Below are 9,971 nucleotides of genomic sequence, written 5' to 3'. Positions count from 1 at the left end.
GTGGATGGAGCAAGCTCCAATTCCACCAACCAATACCAAAAAGAATCTGAAATGATTGGTTGAACAAATATATAATATTATCATAAAGCTAAAGGCTCATGATACCAACCCAATAGCCAATTTACAGGACCCTGGCCTCGCAATAGCACAAAGCCAAAGGCAAACCAGGCTCTTCTGCTTGCAACGGGCTGCAGACACACCATCCTTGGTGCCTCTGTTCATCGTGGCGGAGAACAGGGGGAGTAGGGTGCCAGGCATCTCATCTCCTGCATAGGGCTGGAGCCTGGACTGTGAGAGTTGGCTTCCCACGTCCCCGTCCCACGTGCACTGGTGCCTCGCCCGCTCCCCGGGAGCCCCCGCGGTGGAAGAACCCTGCTTGTTTGTGGGGCAGGCAGCCAAGACTGCTCCAAGGGAGGCTGCTGGCTCAGGCGTGGCTGGGAGGAGGCCCCTGGAAACGCTCCTAATGGAAAACACTCCTGGCTGCCTCGCAGTGTGCGCTCCTCTCGCCGTGAGCCGGCCCATACGTCGTCTGCTGCGATGTGCAAGAAGTCGTTGCAGTGTATGGGCATGCCCACATGCAAATCAGAAAGCAATTAAAAGCAGGTAGGCAAGAAGGAAGAAGTCTAATGATGCCGATCTCCTGCCCCCCGCCCCTGGTGCTATCGAAGTCTTGAGCCCTGGTTTTGGCTGAATGGGGATCCCCTGGGCAGTTCCAGCCTGGTGAGGTCATTAATGGACTCCAGGTGCTGACACTGTTACCTCTGTGTCATCCTGACCAGGGTGAGATGATAACAGGGGTGCAGAATAACCTGAGCTCTCTGCCATCGCTCCACCTTGGAGAATTGCAGGTGGCTGTTTTCCAAGTGCAGACATGTTCAAGGAGAAGGATCCCACCTACCAATCTCCCCCCCTCCACCCACATTCCTGGAAATATCTCCCAAGAACAAAGCAGGCTGGAGCCCAACGCAGCTGACAAATGCTTCCCAGGTCATGGCCTGGGCTGGTGCAGCTGTGCTGGCAAACAGAGATATGTGCAGAGCAGCCCAGCCTGGCTGCATCCTCCTGAGCCTCACAGGAGTCCTCACGTGTGGACACGCAGGACGGCATCAACCGATGGCACCCACAGCCTGCAAGTGGAGCTAGATGCTGCAGAGTGCTGGGTTCATAGATTCAGTGAATCATAGAAGATGAGGGTTGGGAGGGAGCTCAGGGTCCAACCCCTGCTCCAAGCAGGACTAGACCCAACTACATCATCCCATCCTTGGCTTTGGCTAGCCGGGTCTTCAAAACCTCCAAGGATGGAGAGTCCACCACCTCTCTGGAGAGCCTGTTCCAGTGTTTCACCACCCTCCTATTGAGAAAGTTTTTCCTAATATCTAACCTAACCTTCCCTTGCTGCAACATGAGCCCATTGCTGCTTGTCCTTTCATCTGCCCCCACTGAGAACAGTCCAGCTCCATCCTCTTTGCAACCCCCCTGTAGGGAGTTGAAGGCTGCTATTAAATCCTCCTTCTCTTCTCTAAACTAAATAAGCCCAGTTCCCTCATCTTCTGCCCACAAGTCATGGGCCCCAGCCCACAAATCATGTTCATTACCAATTCTCTAATGTGTCCGCATCTTTTCTGAAGTGTGTGGGGGGGAAACTGGACACAGGACTCCAGATGTGGACTCTCCTGTGCCGAATGGAGGTGAAGAATCACTGCCCTCCATCTGCTGGCGATGCTCCTGCTCATGCAGGGCTCTTTGGAAACCTTTTCTAAAAAAGCCAACAGGAGCTGCTGGGTTGGGGGAGCTGCTTAAACACCTGCATGGAAAAACAAGGCCTTGGTGTCTCCTGCAGGGACGCAGTGGCATGCCCTGCCCGCCTGCCAGAAGGTAGCAGAGTGCTTTGAGCAGGCTCAAGGCAGCATGTGATGTGGGTTGGTGCCGGGCTACGCGGCAGCTCCCCGTGTGCTCAGGTTGTCCTCAATTCAGACGTCATCTGCACATGGCTAAACTGGCTGGGTGCGCGAGCAGCTGCACCAGCTGGTTAGCTCTCACCAGTCCATTAAACAGGGTTCCTACCCTGCCATAAAACGCAAGTGTAATGGCTCTGCTTTATCTCCGTCTTTATCACCATACTTCACTTGCTCGCTTTATTGGCCTCTGACTAATAATTAATCTCCTGAAGCCGCCGGGCCTGGCCCCAGCTTGCTCTGCCTCTTGTCTGGAGCATGCATCGGAATGGATCTCTCCCTTCTGGGACCTGCCTCTCGGACCCTCCCAGGAAGGCATTGAAGCAAATACGCTGGGGCTGCAGCCTCAATGCACGGGCACAGGAATGCTTTATAGTTATGCAGAGGTTTCTAATACCTCTGGATTTCCAAAGTGTGGCAGTCCAGGATGCAGTGCCGCGCCCCCACACCCCAAATCCCTCAACCCTTGTCTGCTGTTGGACAGGAACGCTTCTGGAGCACTAAATCACAGACACACAGGACAGACAAGCTAACAGGGCCCTCAGAAGCTCACATCTAATCCAGCCCGCTCCCTATATCAGCTATCTTCCAGGACTGTTTGCCTACCTATTTCTTAAAATGACACGATCAACCCAAAGAGGACGGAGCTGGACTGTTCTCAGCGGGGACAGGTGACAGGACAAGGAGCAATGGGCTCAAGTTGCAGCAAAAGTGGAGGTTGGATATTAGGAAGAACTTTCTAACCAAGAGGGTAACAGGCTCCCCAGAGAGGTGGTGGCATCTATATCCTTGAAGGTTTTGAAGATCTGGCTAGACAAAGCCTTGTCTGGGATGATGTAGTTGGGGCTGGTCCTGCTTGGTGCAGGGGTTGGACTCAATGCAGCCTCCTGAGCTCCCTTCCAAACCTCATTTTCTATGGCTCTGACCCCATTGCAATGTAGCAGGCAGGCATGCTGCTAGAAACACCATGAGCACCCTGAGCTGCCCTAGGTTGAGCAGGGGGATGAGGACGCAACCAATGTCCTGGTGCTGCAAGGACAGGAAGCAGTTATTAAAGTGCCCCAGAGAGATCCAAGGAAGAGAGCCATGCCCCCCACCACCCGCTGCAGAGAAAAATGAAAGCCCTCCCTAGTTTCTATCAGTCTAACCCCAAATACGGTGATTGGGCTGAATCTGAGCAGAGGGGCAAAGCAAAGTGGCTTTTTCATTGTAAAATGACCTTTAAAGCTATTTGTCCATGGGGGTGAGGGGACTGCAACATCATTGATATTTTTTGTTGAAATTGGATCTTTTGGGGGGATTTTCCCCTATCCAAATTATGCTCAAAGCCTGGATCAAGATGGTGACTGAACAGTGGGGAGTTAAAAAAAAAAAAAAAGGACATCCTGGAAGATGCTGGGAAAGCAGGAAAATGGATCCAGTCTAGGCCCTACAGAAGTCATCGAAGAACCTACTCAGTGTCCAGTGTTAGGCACAGGATGGTTTCCATGTTTCCGAGCATCCCCAGGCTCAGCTGCTGCTCTCTGGTTTTTCCACCAGTCATAGATTCATAGATAGACACTAGGGCTGGAAGGGACCTCGGAAGCTCATCATTGCTGTCTGCATCAGATTTTACCACCCCCGAGTCACAGCCCTGTCCCCAGAGTTTCTGTTCAGAGTGGATTATTAGGAGACAACAACCCCCTGCCCTACACAGCTCGGTGCCCTGGGGAGGACAGAAGCAGGTTGAGACTAGAAACAGGAACCGAGGTGTCATCGCTCCTGCCAGGGTGCTTGCAGGGACAGGGAAGACAAGGGCTGAGGCCCTGCCGGGGCAGTGGGAAGCCTCTTGCTTCTGCTGAGTGCCTAACCCCAGGCATCTGACCTTATATCTGCAGGAGGAAATGCTCCTGCACCTTTCATTCACCCCTCTCCCTGCAGCAATCCAGAGGCCGTGGATACCATCTGGTGGTAATGCAGGGGAATTGCCCGTGCCCTGCCCTGCTGCACCATCCATGGCTCCGTTTCAAGCTTGTTTCCAGGTTTTCTGTCCATAGGGTTGGCAAGGGTGCAACCCAAGAGGAGAGAATTCATAGAGCATTGAGGGCTGGAGGGGGCCGGAGGAGGTCACATCTAGTCCAACCTCCTGATCCAAGCAGGACCAGTCCTAACGGCATTACCTATAATTCACATTCTTCCTCTGCTGTGTGGCTTCTAGACTCCAGCTAGCTCCTGCCCAACCTGCCCTTTGCCCCCTGTCTCTAGCCAGCCCCTACAGCTGCGGCCAGTGCCGTTCTAACCCCAAGAACAGCTAAGGGGGTGATGGCCCTAACGGAGTATCACTGCCAGGGGGTTGCAGGGACTTTAACTTGCCAGAAAACTAGGAGCAGATCTTGTCTGGGAGTCATCCAGGTGATTGCAAGGCCGCTCAGGTGGCCACGGGGGAGAGGCTGGCCTTGTTGCCAGTGGGCAGGCCCTTTGGCAGGGAGGTGCTTGCATTGAGCCAGGGACAGCAGGGTCCGAAGGGGTGAGTGGAGCTCTTCATTGTGGCCGAGAGTCTTGGTCTGCCTGTTTGTGGAGCCCTTCCCATGGGGTCCCCTCTTCTTGTCAGGCTAAAGACTGTCCCTGGGGTGGCTGTGAGAGCAGGGTCCATTCCTGGGGTTCTCCGCTGCTTCTGCAAAGGTACAGGAGCTAGTCAGGGACATGGGCTATTATTGCAGGGTGTGGAAAGCACCTGGGACCTCCTCCTCCAGCCCTGACATTCAGGCTCCCGGGACAGCCACCTGCTTTCCAAGCTCTCACCCCTGCAGCAAGGGCCTCCCGAGCCTGCCTCTACTCCCCCTTGCACCAGTCTTGCACTGGGCAGCTGTGGAAGTCAGCAGGCACCTCCTGATTTGCACAAGGCCAAGTAAAGATGATGCTCTGCCTGTTTTAAGTTCCCAAACCGGAGCATCCCCCTGTTCATAAACCTCTCCTGAGCTGAGGGGTCTTCATGCAAGGCCAGGCACAGGGTTTAGGGGCCTCCTATCCCCCTCCTCAAGCCCAGCTCCAGCTTCCCACTGCACTGGAAACCCCGCAGCAGCGAGACAGAGCCCGGAGGCAATGAGCCAGCCCTTCCTTTTGGGGCGTTTGCCTGGCTCTCTGCCCCGCTGGCTCTCTGAGGGCGATGCACAGCCCCAGCCCCGCATGGATCCCGCCATAAATCAAGCCCAGGACAGAGCGCCGTTCCAGGAACGCAGCCGGCCAGCCCTGGCTTTCTGTGGGAAAGCAGCACACGCCCCGCTTCAGCGCCGAGGAGAGCCTGTGACGCGGCGGAGTAAGTTCTCTTTATAGCTCCGGGCCTGGCCTTTCCCACAGATGTGACTGGGTACCAGAGCCGCCTGGCAGGCCCCTGGGGGCTTGGGTCATTTGCTAGTGGCTTGGTGCCAGCAGGGCTGCTCTGTTTCTGCCATGAGAGCATCACGTCTGCTGCAACGGGTTGAGACTCTGCACGGTGCAGCGAGCAGCTGGGGTTTGGCCTGATGAGATCCGGGGTGGGGGTAGGATGAGAGGGGTTGGCTCACACACGGTCTCACCTGTCTGGAGCATCTACAGTAACTACACTGAGTGAGCCGTCATGTCCAGGGCTGGGGGATTAGGCCTCCGACCAGCCGGCTCCCCAGAGCTGACGGGCTCTACTGATGTGAACCCCTCAAATTCCAAGCCAGGCAGCCCCCGGGAGATGTCCCTTGATGAGGTCTGGTGGAGCAGCCCTTCCAGCTACAGCATGCACCAGAAGGGCGAGAAGAGCTGCACGGGTGGAGGCAGACATGACTGGGCTCACCACCGGGATATCGGCGCCAGGCGAGATGTCTTCACTTAGATCCAGAGCAGGACGGGCACGGCTGGCAGGTCACGAGCCACTGCAGCCTCTCTGTGGGTGTGTGCAAAACTCAGCAAGCGACCCCCGGGGATGGTCATGACTGCTAGAAGCAGTTGGAGGAGCTGGGAGCTTGGAGCTGGGAGCCAAATACCTTGCTCGCTGGCACATATGTTGGAGTCCAACCCAAGCTCATGGGCTCCCCCCTGAGTCACTAAGCTATGCTAGGGCTTGGCTGGAGGGTTGTCATGGCCCCTCCAAGCCTTACGAGTCTACAGATCCCCTATACACATCCATGAACAAACCCACCCAGCACCTGCCGGAGCCAAGCTGGCCTTACCCCCATTGCACACAGAAGGAAACTGAGGCAAGGAGCTGTTCTCAAGCCGGATTCGCAGGCTGCTCAGTCTGAGACTGAAATCCACTCTGTGTGGAGCCCAGGATCAAGCCTAGACCCTTGGCCTTCCTCATTGCTAGCCTTGCAGAAAGTCGCATACCCAACGGCCAGCCCTAGCAGGCAGTGGCCAGCCCTGCAGATCCATGCCAGCCCCCTGCCCAGCCTGGCGGCTTTCCCCTCTCTTGCTGTTTTTGCTTGTGAAATACAGCACCAGGGACCCTCTTCATGGCAGTGCGCTGTTCAGGGGGGTCCTACCTTGCCTCCGGCCCCCTCCCCTCTCCTGGCGCCCTCTGCAGCAGGACTGGGCTGGGACTGTTATCGGGGGCCGTGTCCAAACCCTACGGTCTTCCAGTTTGGACCTGTGCAGAGAGAGGCCTGATTGGAGATGAGGTGGGAGAGCTGCAGCCAAAAGCTGCCTCTGGGTTCTTCACACCGAATGCCCAGGGAAAGGTTGCAGCCCGCGGTGGTGGCTGGGAGAACCGGGCTCTGTGGCCCCCTGATATCTCTGGCTCTGCACAGCTCTCCACAACTTAGGCAGCCACATGGGAAGCACCTGCTCAGCACAAGCCCACCTCACCTGAGGGCAGGATCCCGCCTCCACCGCTATCCCGGTGGCCTCTCTCCTCCCTGGGGAGTCCAGTCTCCCAAAGAGGGGTCACTGACCCTCTGGTAGGAGCCGCTGTCCTCTACATGGTGGCAGAGCTGGTCCTTTGGGGCATGGATGCTGACCCTTGGAGATCCGAACCCGGTCGGCTCTGCCAGGGGCTGTGAAACAGCTGCCCCCTGGCTCCCACGGCCTGGGCAGATCTGACTCTCCCTCTCCTTTCTCACAGGCTTTGAAGGGCCGTGGAGCAGTTAATGCTGTGGACGTGGAGGAATCCCCTTGGGCATCCAGGCAGGGCAGTGAATGGGGCATCTTCAGAGCTATTATTTTTGAACCCCAACACAAGAAAAGTGATGACCGAATGAGCTGTTTGCTTACCCAGGCAGCACAAAGCCTGAGGAGGTGGAAAAGCACCTTCCTGGGAAGAAAAAGGAGCACAAGAAGGAGGCCAACACCAGAAGGAAAGGGGTGAGCGGGTCAGAAGTGGGCTCAGGCTGGCATTGAGGAGAAAATTGCTCCCTTCCAGAGCAAGGTGTGGTCTCCCCAGCTCTCAGTCATGTATCCTGATTGCTAATATCCCAGTAAACCAGCATATAGTTCAGAGGAACTTGCTTTGGCTTCTCTTGGACTTCTCCGGATAAAATAAAAGCCCCCAGAGTCATCCCGGGTGCAGCAGGAGGAAGACAGACGGGCTCCTGTCAGCGCTCAGGCATCTCAGTAACAGGTACAGCTTGCAACGAGGAGCCGGCTCACTGCATCCACCACCCCAGCTCACGGCCCCGGGACAGGGCAGCCTGTGACCCCCTGCAGCAGGAGAAGGCCAGAAGTGAGAGAGGCCTGGAAACTGGAGCACAAATGCTTTCCCCACCGAACAGGATTTTCTGCATGGGAGCGGTGCTCAGTCGCAGTCATGCACCCGGACCCCACAGTGCAAGGTGTGCACAAATATACAATACAGCAGTTTTACCCTTGCTCCAATCGGTATGGGGGGGAGTGCCTTCCTTTGTCCAGGGGCACGGCCTCTACCTGGGACCTCTTAAGCAGCTTTTTATAGGAGCCATTTCAGGTATGATGCCTGGTGTTGTATCAGGGTTGACATCGTCTTGCTAAGAGCTTAGAGGATGGGTTTTGTCTGGGCTGGTTTAAACAGGCTGATCCTGCCTCGGGCAGGGGGCTGAACTAGATACGGGCTACGGGGTCCCTTCTAGCCCCGCGCCTCTGGGTTTCCATGATCCATGAACACAGGACACTGTCCAACAGTTCAGCACAGGAATGACAAAGCAGTCTTGGGAGCCCTGTGCCCGGCAGCCTGACGGTTGTCAGGAGTTCTGTAAGCGTCACGGGAAAGCTTTAAAGAGGGATTTGAAGGAGGAGAGTGAGAAGGTTAAGCCTCCAGGAAGCATGTTTTATTTGATCGAGTCCTCTAGTTTATTTATTGTTTTTCTACAAAATCGGCAGCTTCACAGAATCACAGAAAATTAGTGTTGATTTGACTTTTCCTTCTTTCCCATCTTCTTCCGACTTTCCACTTGCAAAAGGGAATTGACATCTTATCTCTCCTTTCCTTATAGCACCATTATAGACAGGATGGTCAAGGGATTATGAGAGAGGCAAGGATTTCTTTGTGGGGGATCTCTTTTATTGGACCAGCTACCCCATTGGGATAGCTTTCAAATACACAGCGCTCTTCTTGTCACCAAGGTGTGGAAGTACTGGTAGGGATGGGACAGAGACAAGGGACATCTGCATCAAAAGGAGGCTGTAGCAGGTTTCAGGAGGGGATAGGACTTTTGGCTGGAGGAGGAAGCTATCCAGTGAAACAGGTGGATACAAGAACAAGTCCCTGGAGGTGACCGGATGGGCAAAATACACAGCTCCCCTGGGGACAGTCCATCAGCCAGGGTTGATGTCTGCCCAAGAGAAGGCCTAGCTTATTAGATCTCAGACGATAAGCAGATTAGGGCAGGGCCTCTGTTATCCTGTATGTTTGCATAAAGCCACAAAATAGTAATTGTAATAATAATAATAATAATAATAATATGACAACAATAATACCAACAATAACAATTATATAATAATAATAACGTAACGTAATTTGGTTACAATAACAGTAGTAATAATAATAATGATAATAATATGATGATGATAATAATACCAGCAATGACAATGACAAACAGATGTTTCTCTCCCTGTAACCAAGTATAGTAACTAAAGGAAGATGCTGCCATCTAGAGTTTAAACTCCTATTGCACTCACACACACATACACATGTACACACGTGCGTGCACACACGCGCATGTGCACGCACAGCTCTACAGACACATGCACGCACAACCAAGCAGGCACATCTAGCCTCAGCTGGCAGGAGCTAAGATACCAGCTTCCTGGATCTGCCCTTTGGCCCATACACAGAAATGGGGAATTCAAAGGAAAAAAAAAGTCTGAATTTTTGGAATCGGCAAAATAACTATTTCCCAGGCTCTCAGCAGGGTACCGGCCTCTGCAGCTCCTGGGGGGTAGGGGGCCATGTAGCCGCCAGTTTTGCAATCACGTCCTGCGGACGCGTAAGCTAGGAACTATTTAAGAACGTGTTTTTTTTAGATGCCCCAAAAGCCACAATCCCACAATTGCGAAAGAAGACAATGGTGGTTGAATAAGCAACGGACCTCAGGCGGGAAGTGAAAGCAGCTATTAAAAGCGCGTGTGTAACAAAGGGAAGAAAGGGGAAGCGGATACTAAATCAGATGCATCAGAATGGCAGGAAATTCCCTGGGGAAGCGATCGGTAACAAGGAGATGCCCCCGGGGGCAGAATTAAGGAAGATGAGGAATTTTTCAAGTAGGAGGAAACCAGTTACACACTGGGGGGGTTGGCCTGGTCCCGCGGTAGAAGTGGCGGACACAAGGCACGGCGCAGGAGCGCTCGAGAAAGGCTTCTGGGTTCTGCGTTGAGGGGACCTGTGCCACAATGGCAACGAAGCCCCTTTCCCTCCCGCCGAACAACAGGAGACGTTAAAAGCACTGATTACAGCTACGCCAGGTGATAGTTACACTCATGTCGCACACGCGATTGTGCTGCTGGCATGGCTCAGGCACAGCAAACGGCTGCACGCGGCTGTGAACACGGGAAGATGGCAAGACAAATCGTTGCACGCAGCTGTGAACACGGGAAGATGGC

This window comes from Crocodylus porosus, unplaced genomic scaffold (genome assembly GCF_001723895.1).
Source record: "Crocodylus porosus isolate Cpor-Errol unplaced genomic scaffold, CroPor_comp1, whole genome shotgun sequence".
Classification (NCBI taxonomy): domain Eukaryota; kingdom Metazoa; phylum Chordata; order Crocodylia; family Crocodylidae; genus Crocodylus; species Crocodylus porosus.
Note: the sequence above shows the minus strand (reverse complement) of the source record.